The following is a 16,169-nucleotide window of genomic DNA, read 5'->3' as shown; positions in this document are numbered from 1 at the left end:
CTGAAACAAAACCTGCTCCTGCAGTTCCAAAAAAGTTGCTAGGTGGCCAAAACCTATACCACTTACTCTCTGTCCAAAGAGCTATCTACCACTCAAAAATTAGTTCCATAGCTTGTCCAGAACACGATATATCAAAACAGGAAGTTCCGCTGCAGTACCGTATCAAGCCGGTAGGGGACCCAAAATCTAATCATTTCCAAGTCTCATCAAGACCTACCCACCAACCAAATATCAAGACAATCCATACAAGCCTTCTCGAGTTATGCTGTACGTTAATAACAAACCCACAAACACACACACACACACAAACGCTACCCTCTGCATAACCTTCTCGGCGAGGGTAATTAGGGGAAATATTTTGCCAGGGGATTTAGTCTCAATAAAGAGAGTCTCAATAAAGAATCGATGACTACATAATGTGTAATCGTCGCATGAAGAAAGCATTGTTTTTACCCATCGCGTTGCTTTGATTAATTTCATCAGTGTAGATAACCAATGAGTGACAGACTGCATGATGAGTTCATTCTCATCAACCAATAGGGAACACGTGCATTCTTGTTACCAATGGTAACCCGGAATTCTCTTCTTGGACGAATCACAGAGCAGTATTTTTCCGCATGCCGTGTGCAGAAGGCTTTCACGTGGCCGTCACTTCAGCCCTAGCTATCAGCAGGACAAGACTTTACGGTTTTTGCTGCCGTCAGCCGACATGTTGGACACGGCAGTGACCTGGGATTCAGCGTCCCCGGTTATCAAGCGTCTGACCGCAACGGGAGCTTCGTAGCAAACCCTAAAAGAAGGTTTCCGGGGCCTGTGGTCCAAGACGTGACACCGAGGCCATCTTCGATGACATGCGGCGTTTACGGAAAGGTGAAATTTTATTCCTTTGTGTTGGCAAGTTACAGACTGTTTTGATTTCTGGATGTGAACAATGCTTTAACACTAGAGAAGTCTTGTTCTTTCACTTGGTTATCTGATTGTGAATTGTATGTAGGATTTGAAAATCACGACCAGCTTATATTATGCATTTCTGATTCTTCCGCCAATATGCAATGTCACAGAAAATTATGTCGGGTGATTTAGTCCTTTGTGCTGGCAATTTCAAGATAACCAAAAATGTCAATTTCTGGACCTGAACAATGCTTTAATGCTAGTAAAGTCTTGTTGTTTTTTGTCAGCTTATGCATGTCTGTTTCTTCTTCCGATGTCGCAGAAATGTCTAGACGTACGTGCTACTCTGGGGCGCCACCATCCCTAAAGGCGCCATGTGACAGCATCCAGTACATCACCAAGCCAAGGATGTGTCAAGCGAATCTACCGGCTTATCCACGAGAACCGTAACGGGTGTGTTCTTTTGTTAAATATGACACAGACAGCAAGGTCGAGAATTGAACTCGCTAACTTCAGGATATTCAATCGTCATTTGTTTCGCACCGCAAAAGATGTTACTCTGCTTGCTTGCTTGCTAGCTAATGTTAATATGCCTCATCCTAATTGATTATTTTACTTTCTTGCAGCTACAAAACAAAGGAGGCTGACATCTCTCAGCAGCTTCCAGGACCGTATTGATGCCATCAAGCCCGAATCAGCTACACCGATGTTCATGGTGGGACTTATTCTGGGTGAGAGGCTGTCCAACGAGTGCGCCATCTCTACGGTGACGTCCAGGAAGACCGGTGCTCGTGTGTACGCCCTGCAAGAGGACATGGCATTGTTAAGTGATTCATGAGTAATCATTATGGGAATAAGATAGATGTTTTCAAAGACTTGGGTTGGGACTGACTAATGTCATTGGCGTGGTAGGAAGTTAATGATTTGTGATGTTCCATTTATAGCTTTAATTGAACGTACGGTTCCCTTTGTGTACCAGAGGCATTGTCGGCAGGGATGATCACAATCTCTTGGTTGATGATAGGGTGCTTGATGTGTGTTTGGTTGACATCCCGAGTGATATTGCTGGTAGGGGGTGAGGGCATTTTGTGAGTGGTGGCTGCTTTTTCACGCAGGGCTTTAGCCCGTTTCTGTGGTGTATATGCTCGGTGTGAGGCTCTTTTGGTTTCTGTGACTGTGTCGGTGGCTGAGATTGTATTCGGGGTGGCTGTGAAGTTCATTGTTTCAGAGAACGGGGACTTTCCTGGTTCTGTTAGTTTATGACTGCTTGGGTTCTTCTACAATCTGTTGTCCTTTCTGTTTATGTAGACTGGTTGGTGGTTGTCGGGAAACCTAGACCAGGACATAATTTGCCTTGTGTCATATCTTGGAGTCCCGAACTAAGATATGGCACAGGGCCAGGAAGGAAGGCAGGTGGTTGGAGAGCCTGAGTAGTTGTGAGCTGACAGAACCAGGGAAATCCCTGATCTCTGGAGCACTGAACTTTGCGGTTTCTTCGAATGTAATCCCGGCAATCGACATAGCCACAGTAACTGAATTAGTCATACATTCGGGTGTATATAGCGTAGAAACAGGCTGGAGCGCTGTGTGCAGAAGTAGTCGTTGCTCTCGAGATGTCTCGACCCCTTACCAGCAACAAAACTCAGGGTGTCATCAAAATGGACTCAGCACCTTGCCATCTGTCAAGAGATCGTGATTCTCTCAGCTGATAATGCTTCAGGTAGACAGAGGGGATGGTACATTTCTAGGTTGAACCTAGAACTGAAATGACAATCCCAAATCAAGTTAACTTCCTGTCATGCCCCCACCAGTCTGTAGATGAAATTTTTGTTAAGTGATCTTTTATATATAGTTTGTTTTGTCTCATCTTTTTGTATCTTTTATATTTAGTAGATGTTGATATTGCCCATTTATGGTATAGAGGGCTGAGCTTGTAGCCTCCTTTAAAGTCCTATTGAAATTTCGGCTACTTATATTAAGGCTAGGCTGACGTTGGAACACACACACAAATTAACACTCACATACTAATGCACACATACACGTGTGGCGTCGCGGTGACAGTGGCAGGGTGTTTGGCCCCAGAACCCAGCTGCAGATGAGTTCGAATCCGGGGTTCCCTGATTTGTCCCTTTGACGTTGTGTCCTTGGGAAAGGTACTTAACACGACTTTCCTCACTTCACTCAAGTGTAAATGAGTACCTTAGCTTCGGTTAGGGACGTCCCTCGGATAGGACGTTAAATGGAGGCCCCGTGTTTGAGGAGAGCCACACCTCGAGCACGTTAAAGAACCCACCGCACTTCCTGGTGTGCGTGGTTCAAAACCTACAGTCCTATGGCCGCAATAACACACACACAACACAAACGCACTAACACAAACACATTAACAACTATCTGACAGATGACTTAGCCTTAAGCGGCAAAAAAAACTTTCTTAAAGACTTCATTAGTCCAAAACGGTTCCAAGCTACCACCACTCTATCATGTATTGACATTATCAACTCGGGAGGTTTAGCATTATTTAGGATTTGATAATAGTTTTTTGGTCCCATACTGACACTTAATGGATGTTCCTTCTCCCCACATCGCCAGTTATCAAGCGTCATCACAACGGGGGCTTCGCGACGAACATGAAGACAGCACCCGGAGCAGTACCAAGACGTCACCGAGACCATCATTGAGGACATGCGGACCTGTGTTTGTTCTGAAGGTAAGACCAGCTGCTTACGAATAGTCAGGGACATGTTTTTTTATTAGTAACTTCGGTTAGGTAGGAGTTTTTCTGCAGTTTAAACCTTTACATCGGAGCCTCCTTATCCGGCTTTTCTTCAGCTGATTGTCATTGGGTTTGCGGGGCTGATCCAATGCTCTGTGGTTGTACTTGACTGGATGATCTTCCATTCACACTACTAGGTGCATAAATGTGAAAATTATGTGAATTTTCTACAAAATTCCAAGAAAATGTGACATTATGTGAATCCAATCAAAAATATGTGAAACACAAAATGTGATTTTTTTTCAAAATGTGAATCACGAAATGTTATTATATGTGAAAAAATGTGACCCTTTGAAAAATGTGAAACCATTATGTGAAATCGCACAACCCTAAAACATGACCAAAAAAAATGTGAATGTGAAATGTGAAAAAATGTGGAGAAATGTGAAGCGATTTTCTTCCGAAAACTGCAAGGAGTCAAATGTGAAATTATGTGAAATTCAAATCACATTTTTTCACATAATCGTGAAAATGTTATTTTATGTGAAAATGTTTCACATAATTTCACATTTGCCGGTACCCTAGCTGATAATGTGATTTTATGTGAAACAAAATGTCCACCATACTTTTATTTCACGCTCCACAAGACGAAACAAAAATATATGCATTTACCGCCATCTCTCAAGAAATAATGCATCACCTTTCAAACTTTTCATCTCCAGCATCTACCGACGCTCTTGTAAATGCTATCAGAAGTAATCTCTGGTATATTTACATTTCAAAATCAGTATCAAGTATGTGCGAAGTGAGCTCGTGGCTGGATGAAGTACAGATTTCCGCGCTGTTGTTTGGCTTCTTAGTGGGGCGCGGCCGGGCGTGATTGTAGCCCATGTAGGGAAGCCGGCTGTGTCAAAGGTCAAGTAGGGGGTGCCAGCAAAACATATAAAATTACATTCTTTATTGAGGTGCTTGTATTCTCGGTATTTTCTTGCTGAAATACAAAGGGAACAACATTTTTTCATTGTTGAAAAAATGGTCTAGAGCTGATTATTTTTTTGTAACAAAATGTAATATGATCATTGTTAACGCGATATTTGCGTTACTGTGCGGTCAATCTGCAGCGATCGAGCGGGAAAATAAACATTTTGCTTTGTTGAATTTTGATAGCCAAACTTGTCTTTTGGGTGCATTTTGATGCAAGAGAGGACCATTTTCAAGGCAATGATCGACAAGAGAGTCTGGTGAGTTGAGGAAGGACGGTATGGCCTGAAAACAAAATGTTTTACCGGCCCCTGTCGGAAGTCGAACTCTAACGTAAAAACAAACACATCGTGTCCACTCAAAATCGCCACGAAGGCATCCTACTGGCCCTATCGCAAACTGTTGTAGCCAAAAACTAGCATCTACCAGCCTCCGCTGATCACTGGGAAAACAGTAGAAATCGGCCAAATAGAGTGAATAGTATGCCAAGGGTAGTCCGCTATGCAGGAAGTTCAATAGGCGTTGTTCTACTATTTTCCCAGCGATCAGCGGAGCCTAGTAGAGGCTTAGGGCTATGTTAGGCCAAGCTCTCTTCGGGAAAGACTGGGCTTTTTAAGGTCAGGGTTATCTTTGGATTTTTCACGTGGTAAAAATCTAATCGGCCACAACGATACACGGGGAACAATTGAACTCCGGCCACGTAAAACTACTACCGGGTGCCAAATATTACCCCGGGGCGGAAAACCCTGTCGTCCCGAAGACGTCCCGGCCAAACAACGGTAGACCGGATGCCAGGTCAATGGCTTCCTTGTGTAGGGTACTAGAATGGAACGAGCCCGAGGAATCATACTAAAATCCTGCATACCGTCTGGTGTTTTAACACTGGTGTTTAAAAACACGTCCATCAAACTTCTTACAGTGACCTTAACTTGAATACAGGAACAAGTACCCTGGGAGTCCAGACACCATAATCGGCGCGCCACCGAGCACCGCACGCGCGCCGAAGCTCTCCCGGCCCACCCTCCCGTTCCCTCCGACCCCACCCCACCATCCGCTGTAAGCCCAAGCTCCGAAATCCTCCACAAAATACCCGTTATTCAATATGTGTTTACAAGAACGGTGTAAATCTTGATACATTAGAATATGGATTTTCAGGGGTGTTGGAGGTTCTCCGGTTTAGAAAACAACACGGAACTATCAATTTTCCATTAAAAGACCGCCCGACAGACATTTTCATAACGTGTATGTAATCAGTGCTGTACATATTTCTGCGCGGATGTAAATTAAAAAAAAAACGCTATACAAGTCAACAGCAGGCTATGATCTTATACTAGAATCCTGGATATCATGTAACGTTACAACAAGATTTCACCACTTCCCTTATACCAGAAAACAACACGGAATTATCAACTTTTCCATACGAGACGATTTACAATAGTGTTTCAGCGCGTGCACCCAAACTCTTTTAACGGTGCTGTTAATCTTCTATGTAGAAGCCTTTTTTTTAATCCTATAAAGACGCCCGTTATATTAATTACTCAAAATAAATAACTAGAATACTCTGAATGGAGTTTGAACTATAAATGCCAACACAAAAATTGGACTTACCCAAATTTTCGACTGAACAGCACCAGTCTTTGTCAAGGAATGAGCAATCCACTGCTTCTGTGACGTCACGTTATGCAGATGAGACACGTGACTCGGACAGCAGTGGATCATAGGTTGCAGAAAGTCTATGGCGCCCTCCGTCTCTGTTGAGGGATGGTTGTAATGCCCGGATGTAGATGGACTCCTTAATCCCTCTCGCAAAAAATTCCGATTCTGTGTCCAGAATCTTAACCTTGTCCAATGAAACCGAATGTCCAGGCGACTCTAAGTGAATGTGTTTTGAAACTTCAGAAGAGGTTGTGCTCGGACGCTTGTGTTCGTTGAAGCGGGTTTTCAGTGAGCGTTCAGTCTCTCCAATGTACGTTTCTTTACACTGGCCTCTAATGTTTTGACCTTGACAAGGAATGAAGTACACAACTCCGCACTTGTCCTCCCTAGGTGTTTTATCCTTAGGCGCTACTAGGGCATTTCGAAGTGTTCTTGTTGGCTTAAAACAGGTCTTTATGCCATGTGATGTGAAAATGCGTCTAAGTCCTTCAGACACCCCTTTCGTGTAGGGCAAAGTGACGAATCCCCTGTTGGTTCCCTTGTTGTTCCGGGTCTTGTTAGTACTGCTGGGCCGTTGGGGTTTGGGCGCAGTGGCTTTCTCAATAGCCCAAGTGGGATAACCGCACTTTTTCAAGGCACTTGTAATGTGAAGTTTCTCGTCTTCTTTGTCCTGTGGATCCGTGATAAGGGTTTCCGCCCTGTGAAAAAGGGTACGGACAACCCCGAGTTTATGGTCCAAGGGGTGGTTTGATTGGAAGTTTAAATACTGGTCCGTGTGCGTGGGTTTGCGGTAGATCTTAACTTGCAGTGACCCGTCTTCTTGTACTGTTGTTAAAGTGTCAAGGAACGCTAAAGATCTATTCTCTTCCTTCTCAAACGTGAACTTAATGTCTGGGTCCAAGTTGTTTAGGTGTTCTGTAAAATCATTGGCGTACGCCTTCTTTAGTTTAGTAAACGTATCGTCGACATATCTGAACCACCACACAGGGGGGTGGGGTGCAGATCTGATGGCAAGTTGTTCCAAGTGTTCTAAGTACAGATTGCACACAATGGGGGAAACTGGTGACCCCATTGCGGCCCCATGGATCTGCTGATAGAATACACCATCATACACAAAGTAAGAACAGTTCAGGCAGATTTTGAGTAAGTCAACCAACTGTTCTGGGCTCAAAGTAGAGCGTTGGGGTAAAGACTTATCTTCCTTCAGTCTCTGTAGAATTACATCTGCTGCCTTATCAACCGGAACTGAAGTGAAAAGTGCTGTCACATCATAAGAACGGAGTTCCTCATCTTCTTCTACATGTTCATGTTTAATCAGTTCTACAAATTGCTGTGAGTTCTTAATATGATGTCGAGTATTGCCCACTAATGGGGCAAGAGTATCTGCCAGATACTTCGCACAACAGTAAGAAATGGAGTCAATACTACTAAGAAAATTTGGGTAAGTCCAATTTTTGTGTTGGCATTTATAGTTCAAACTCCATTCAGAATGACTTCTACCAACACAGATGAACTTTCAAGTGAAGAACTAGAATACTGTATATCTTGCCATGATACAAGATGTATTTCTACCTGTCTATAAGGTTCACAGGTTTAGAAAACAACACGGAACTTTCAATTTTCCATTAAAAGACCGCCCGACAGACCTGTTTCATAACGTGTATGTAATCAGTGCTGTACATATTTCTGCGCGGATGTAAATTGTAAAGCGCTCTACAAGTCAACCGCAGGATACCATGTAACGTTTCAAAAAGATTTCACCACTTCCAATATAGTGTCCCTAACACCAGAAAACAACACGGAAATATCACTTTTCAATACCAGACGATTTACAATAGTCTGTCAGTGTGTGCACCCAAACTCTTTTAACTGTGCTGTCAATGTTCTATCTAGAAGCCTTTTTTTAATCCTACAAAAACACCCGTTGCTCAAGATGGATAACTAGGATGCTGTATATCTTGCCATGGTACAGTATATGTTCTAGCGTTTTAAAAGGTTCTCAGGTTAAGAAAACAACACGGAACTGAAAGACCGTCCGACAGACATTTTGCATAAGGTGCATGAAGAAAGCGCCGATATATCTCTGCCCGGATGTAAATTGTAAAACGCTATACAAGTCAACCGCAAGCTATGATCTCATACTAGAATCCTAAATATCTTGTGACGTTCCAGCTTATCTTTCTTACTTCCTAAAGTGTTCCTTACACCAGAAAACAAGACGAAATTATCAACTTTTCAATGCGAGACGATTTACAACAGTGCGTCAGCGGGTGCACCCAAACTCTTTTAACGGTGCTGTCAATCCTCTATGTAGAAGCCTTTTTTTAATCCCATAAAGACGCCCGTTACTCAAAATGAATAACTAGGATACTGTATATCTTGCCATGATACAATATGTATTTCTACCTGGCTATAAGGTTCTCAGGTTTAGAAAACAACACGGAACTTTCAATTTTCCATTAAAAAGACCACCCGACAGACCTGTTTCATAACGTGTATGTAATCAGTGCTGTACATATTTCTGCGCGGATGTAAATTGTAAAGCGCTCTACAAGTCAACAGCAGGCTATGATCTTATACCAGAATCCTGGATATCATGTAACGTTACAACAAGATTTCACCACTTCCAATAGTATCCCTAACACCAGAAAACAACACGGAATTATCACTTTTCAATACGAGACGATTTACAACAGTCTGTCAGTGCGTGCACTGAAACTCTTTTAACTGTGCTGTCAATGCTCTATTTAGAAGCCTTTTTCTAATTATTTAAAGACACCCGTTACTCAAAATGAATAACTAGGATGCTGTATGTCTTGCCATGATACAATTTATATTTCCACCTGTCTACAAGGTTCTCAAGTTTAGAAAACAACACGGAACTTTCAATTTTCCATTAAAAGACCGCCCGACAGACCTGTTTCATAACGTGTATGTAATCAGTGTTGTACATGTTTCTGCCCGGATGTAAATTGCAAAGCGCTCTACAAGTCAACCGCAGGCTATGGTCTTATACTACAATCCTGGATATCATGTAGCGTTACAACAATATTTCACTACTTCCAACAGTGTCCCTAACACCAGAAAACAACACGGAATTATCACTTTTCAATACGAGACGATTTACAATAGTCTGTCAGTGCGTGCACCCAAACTCTTTTAACTGTGCTGTCAATCTTCTATCTAAAAGCCTTTTTTTAATCCTATAAAGACGCCCGTTACTCAAAATGAATAACTAGGATGCTGTATGTCTTGCCGTGGTACAATTTATATTTCTACCTGTCTATATGGTTCTGAAGTTAAGAAAACAACACGAAACTTTCAATTTTCCATTAAAAACCGCCCGACAGACCTATTTCATAACGTGTATGTAATCAGTGTTGTACATATTTCTGCGCGGATGTAAATTGTAAAGCGCTCTACAAGTCAACCGCAGGCTATGATCTTATACTAGAATCCTGGATATCATGTAGCGTTACAACAATATTTCACTACTTCCAATAGTGTCCCTAACACCAGAAAACAACACGGAATTATCAACTCTTCCATACGAGACGATTTACAATAGTCTGTCAGTGCTGCACTCAAACTCTTTTAACTGTGCTGTCAATGTTCTATCTAGAAGCCTTTTGTTAAACCTAGCTACAAAAACACCCGTTACTCAAGATGGATAACTAGGATGCTGTATATCTTGCCATGGTACAATATACGTTTCTAGCGTTTTAAAAGGTCCTCAGGTTTAGAAAACAACACGGAACTGAAAGACCGTCCGACAGACATTTTGCATAAGGTGCATGAGGAAAGCGCCGATATATCTCTGCCCGGATGTAAATTGTAAAACGCTATACAAGTCAACCGCAAGCTATGATCTCATACTAGAATCCTAGATATCTTGTGACGTTCCAGCTTATCTTTCTTACTTCCTAAAGTGTTCCTTACACCAGAAAACAAGACGAAATTATCAACTTTTCAATGCGAGACGATTTACAACAGTGCGTCAGCGGGTGCACCCAAACTCTTTTAACGGTGCTGTCAATCTTCTATGTAGAAGCCTTTTTTTTAATCCCATAAAGACGCCCGTTACTCAAAATAAATAACTAGGATACTTTATATCTTGCCATGATACAATTTATATTTCTACCTGGCTATAAGGTTCTCAGGTTTAGAAAACAACACGGAACTTTCAATTTTCCATTAAAAGACCGCCCGACAGACCTGTTTCATAACGTGTATGTAATCAGTGCTGTACATATTTCTGCGCGGATGTAAATTGTAAAGCGCTCTACGAGTCAACCGCAGGCTATGATCTTATACTAGAATCCTGGATATCATGTAACGTTACAACAAGATTTCACCACTTCCAATAGTGTCCCTAACACCAGAAAACAACACGGAATTATCAACTTTTCAATACGAGATGATTTACAATAGTCTGTCAGTGCTGCACTGAAACTCTTTTGACTGTGCTGTTAATGTTCTTTCTAGAAGCCTTTTTTTAATCCTACAAAAACACCCGTTACTCAAGATGGATAACTAGGATGCTGTATATCTTGCCATGGTACAGTATATGTTTCTAGCGTTTTAAAAGGTTCTCAGGTTTAGAAAACAACACGGAACTGAAAGACCGTCCGACAGACATTTTGCATAAGGTGCATGAAGAAAGCGCCGATATATCTCTGCCCGGATGTAAATTGTAAAACGCTATACAAGTCAACCGCAAGCTATGATCTCATACTAGAATCCTAGATATCTTGTGACGTTCCAGCTTATATTTCTTACTTCCTAAAGTGTTCCTTACACCAGAAAACAAGACGAAATTATCAACTTTTCATTGCGAGACGATTTACAACAGTGCGTCAGCGGGTGCACCCAAACTCTTTTAGCGGTGCTGTCAATCTTATATGTAGAAGCCTTTTTTTTAATCCCATAAAGACGCCCGTTACTCAAAATGAATAACTAGGATACTTTATATCTTGCCATGATACAATTTATATTTGTACCTGGCTATAAGGTTCTCAGGTTTAGAAAACAACACGGAACTTTCAATTTTCCATTAAAAGACCGCCCGACAGACCTATTTCATAACGTGTATGTAATCAGTGCTGTACATATTTCTGCGCGGATGTAAATTGTAAAGCGCTCTACGAGTCAACCGCAGGCTATGATCTTATACTAGAATCCTGGATATCATGTAACGTTACAACAAGATTTCACCACTTCCAATAGTGTCCCTTACACCAGAAAACAACACGGAATTATCAACTTTTCAATACGAGACGATTTACAATAGTCTGTCAGTGCTGCACTGAAACTCTTTTAACTGTGCTGTTAATGTTCTTTCTAGAAGCCTTTTTTTAATCCTACAAAAACACCCGTTACTCAAGATGGATAACTAGGATGCTGTATATCTTGCCATGGTACAGTATATGTTTCTAGCGTTTTAAAAGGTTCTCAGGTTTAGAAAACAACACGGAACTGAAAGACCGTCCGACAGACATTTTGCATAAGGTGCATGAAGAAAGCGCCGATATATCTCTGCCCGGATGTAAATTGTAAAACGCTATACAAGTCAACCGCAAGCTATGATCTCATACTAGAATCCTAGATATCTTGTGACGTTCCAGCTTATCTTTCTTACTTCCTAAAGTGTTCCTTACACCAGAAAACAAGACGAAATTATCAACTTTTCAATGCGAGACGATTTACAACAGTGCGTCAGCGGGTGCACCCAAACTCTTTTAACGGTGCTGTCAATCTTCTATGTAGAAGCCTTTTTTTTAATCCCATAAAGACGCCCGTTACTCAAAATAAATAACTAGGATACTTTATATCTTGCCATGATACAATTTATATTTCTACCTGGCTATAAGGTTCTCAGGTTTAGAAAACAACACGGAACTTTCAATTTTCCATTAAAAGACCGCCCGACAGACCTGTTTCATAACGTGTATGTAATCAGTGCTGTACATATTTCTGCGCGGATGTAAATTGTAAAGCGCTCTACGAGTCAACCGCAGGCTATGATCTTATACTAGAATCCTGGATATCATGTAACGTTACAACAAGATTTCACCACTTCCAATAGTGTCCCTAACACCAGAAAACAACACGGAATTATCAACTTTTCAATACGAGATGATTTACAATAGTCTGTCAGTGCTGCACTGAAACTCTTTTGACTGTGCTGTTAATGTTCTTTCTAGAAGCCTTTTTTTAATCCTACAAAAACACCCGTTACTCAAGATGGATAACTAGGATGCTGTATATCTTGCCATGGTACAGTATATGTTTCTAGCGTTTTAAAAGGTTCTCAGGTTTAGAAAACAACACGGAACTGAAAGACCGTCCGACAGACATTTTGCATAAGGTGCATGAGGAAAGCGCCGATATATCTCTGCCCGGATGTAAATTGTAAAACGCTATACAAGTCAACCGCAAGCTATGATCTCATACTAGAATCCTAAATATCTTGTGACGTTCCAGCTTATCTTTCTTACTTCCTAAAGTGTTCCTTACACCAGAAAACAAGACGAAATTATCAACTTTTCAATACGAGACGATTTACAATAGTCTGTCAGTGCGTGCACCCAAACTCTTTTAACTGTGCTGTCAATCTTCTATCTAAAAGCCTTTTTTTAATCCCATAAAGACGCCCGTTACTCAAAATGAATAACTAGGATGCTGTATGTCTTGCCATGGTACAATTTATATTCCTACCTGTCTACATGGTTCTCAAGTTAAGAAAACAACACGGAACTTTCAATTTTCCATTAAAAGACCGCCCGACAGACCTATTTCATAACGCGTATGTAATCAGTGCTGTACATATTTCTGCGCGGATGTAAATTGTAAAGTGCTCTACAAGTCAACAGCAGGCTATGATCTTATACTAGAATCCTGGATATCATGTAGCGTTACAACAATATTTCACTACTTCCAAAAGTGTCCCTAACACCAGAAAACAACATGGAATTATCAACTCTTCCATACGAGACGATTTACAATAGTCTGTCAGTGCTGCACTCAAACTCTTTTAACTGTGCTGTCAATGTTCTATCTAGAAGCCTTTTTTTAATCCTACAAAAACACCCGTTACTCAAGATGAATAACTAGGATGCTGTATATCTTGCCATGGTACAATATACGTTTCTAGCGTTTTAAAAGGTTCTCAGGTTTAGAAAACATAATGATAACATTATATCACATTTTATCACATTTGAAAACATAATGATAACATTATATCACATTTTATCACATTTTCTTCAAATTTTGCCAAAAATTCACATAATTTTCACATTTATGCACCTAGTAGTGTCACTTATGATATCAAAGTTATATAAGCTAGGACTATAAACTAACCCGGCTTTTCCTCAAGCGTCTATGATTTCGCAGCGTCTTATGTTTTAATGTGTACCATTTTAATCTGTTACATGGAAAATTAGGTGAACGAACCAAGTACTAACAAACTTCCTGACATTCTAATCAAATGTCCCAATGTATTCTACATTTCTCTTTACAACTTAGGACTAGAAGAGGCACGTGAATAGAATGAGCTGTTGAGCACATGCGGCTTCCACAGATATGACAAGGTATTGTACTGTATTGTGTGAAAGCAGGCTCAGGTTCCGTTATTACCATCACCACCCAAATTTTAAATTAAAGGACAAGGTTTTGTCAATGAGTGATTTATTCCTTTGTGTTGGCAAGTTTAAGTTACTAGACTGTTTTAATTTCTGAACCTGAACAATGCTTACTGGAAAAGTTTTGTCTTTTACTTGTTTGTCTGATTGTGAATTGAATGTATAGGATGTAAATATCATGGTTGGACTTTGTCAGCTGATGTATGCCTTTTTCTGCTAATATCGCAGAAATGTCTGGACGTGCTACTCCGGGGCTGGGTACGGGAGGTGCCAAGTAACACCGTCACTGAAGATGCTATGTGACAACATCCAGTACATCACAAAGCGAATCTACCGGCTTATCTACAAAAGCTGCAGTTCTTTTCTAAAGGTCAGACAGACAGCAAGGTCAAAAATTGAACACCCTTGTAATAACCTTAAGGATATGCAATTGTCTTAGGTATCGCAGCGCTTTACTCTTTAATTAAATTCGAACTCTACCTATAAACCAGACATTTCCCGGTAAATGAAATGTGTGCCTGAAAACGGTCTGACTATAATTAAATGTCCTAATACATTGTATTTTTCTTTTCCAACTTAGGACTGGATGAACAGTTAAGGTGTGGCTGTTGATCATACACGTCCCCTGGCCCTGCTGCAGAATTCGAAACTGAAGGGATTGGAGGAGACTGCTGGATTAGCACTTGTGAGTAGATCCTGTACAACTTACTCCAACCTGAACAAGACTACCAATTTTGAAGCAGACTATAATTTTTGACAAGTTCAGGCCATTGTCACTGATGTTAAACTTTGCCAGTATAATCAACTTAAATCAGTTAGGATCAGTAACCAACAGTTAACCAATTTAGGTGACATATTTGTGTCACAGGCATTAACTTCTTCCATATGACTTCTGTCACCTTTCTAATTGCTGCCGGACAATAAGGCAACCTTCTGCCTTTTTTAGGATGTTCAAAGCAAAAAATCATTAGTCTTAATTGATCGTAATTTCCCTTTTTTGCAGTTACAAGAAGCTGGCATCTCTCAGCAGCTTCCATGATCTTATTGATGCCTTGAAGCTCAGATCAACTACACCGATGTTTATGGTGGGACTTATTCTGGGTGAGAGGTGGTCGTCCAATGCCAAGTGCGCCATCTCCACGGTGACATCCAGAAAGACTGGTGGCGGTGCTCGCGTGTACACCCCGCCAGAGGACCTGGCATTGTTAAGTGTTTACATCATTGCAGAGTTGGGCTGGGACTGACTTGTCTTGGGGTGATAGGAATTTAATGATTTGTGATGTTCCATTTATAGCTTTAACTGAACGTACGGTTCCCTTTGTGTACCTGAGGCATTGTCGGCAGGGATGATCACAATCTCTTGGTTGATGGTAGGGTGCTTGAGTGTATTTGGTTGACATCCCGAGTGATATTGCTGGTAGGGGGTGAGGGCATTTTGTTAGTGGTGGCTGCTTTTTCACGCAGGGCTTTAGCCCGTTTCTGTGGTGTATATGCTCGGTGTGTGGCTCTTTTGGTTTCTGTGACTGTGTCGGTGGCTGAGATTGTACTCGGGGTGGCTGTGAAGTTCATTGTTTCAGAGAACGGGGACTTTCCTGGTTCTGTTAGTTTATGACTGCTTGGGTTCTTCTACAATCTGTTGTCCTTTCTGTTTATGTAGACTGGTTGGTGGTTGTCGGGAAACCTAGACCAGGACATAATTTGCCTTGTGTCATATCTTGGAGTCCCGAACTAAGATATGGCACAGTGCCAGGAAGGAAGGCAGGTGGTTGGAGAGCCTGAGTAGTTGTGAGCTGACAGAACCAGGGAAATCCCGGATCTCTGGAGCACTGAACTTTGCGGTTTATTCGAATGGAATCCCGGCCATCGACATAGCCACAGTAACCGAATTAGTCATATATTTGGGTTTGTATACCGTAGAAACAGGCTGGAGCGCTGTGTGCAGAAGTAGTTGTTGCTCTCGAAATGTCTCGACCCCTCACCAGCAACAAAACTCAGGGTGTCATCAAAATGGACTCAACGCCTTGCCATCCGTCAAGAGATCATGATTCTCTCAGCTGATAATGCTTCAGGTAGACAGAGGGGATGGTACATTTCTAGGTTGAACCTAGAACTGAAAGGACAATCCCAAATCAAGTTAACTTCCTGTCATGCCCCCAGCAATCTGTAAATGAAGTTCTCGAAATTGCAATTGTTTCACGTGTAGTGCAATTTGTGCCATTTGTAACACTTTGCATTCCTCTTTTTTGTCAACAATTGCTATCAAATAAACAGTTCAAAACCTGGTTTAT

At 41.4% G+C, this 16,169-nt stretch overlaps 1 long non-coding RNA gene across 3 annotated transcripts; it reads left to right on the top strand.

Annotated features, from left to right (window-relative positions):
- Positions 1-646: 646 nt before the first annotated feature.
- Positions 647-16,163, top strand: LOC136421549 (uncharacterized). Of its 3 annotated transcripts, XR_010753462.1 has the most exons (8): positions 647-870; positions 1,214-1,344; positions 1,518-1,718; positions 3,481-3,598; positions 13,766-13,830; positions 14,110-14,251; positions 14,462-14,566; positions 14,885-16,163. It is a non-coding gene; the product is annotated as an uncharacterized lncRNA (long non-coding RNA). The 3 variants fall into 3 exon arrangements; XR_010753463.1 differs by lacking the exon at positions 1,518-1,718; XR_010753461.1 differs by having other exon boundaries at positions 1,518-3,598.
- Positions 16,164-16,169: the final 6 nt, after the last annotated feature.

The sequence above is a fragment of the Branchiostoma lanceolatum genome, chromosome 1 (assembly GCF_035083965.1).
Source record: "Branchiostoma lanceolatum isolate klBraLanc5 chromosome 1, klBraLanc5.hap2, whole genome shotgun sequence".
NCBI lineage: Eukaryota > Metazoa > Chordata > Leptocardii > Amphioxiformes > Branchiostomatidae > Branchiostoma > Branchiostoma lanceolatum.
The sequence above is the reverse complement of the archived record's forward strand: the minus strand, read 5'-3'. Positions and strand labels throughout refer to the sequence as shown.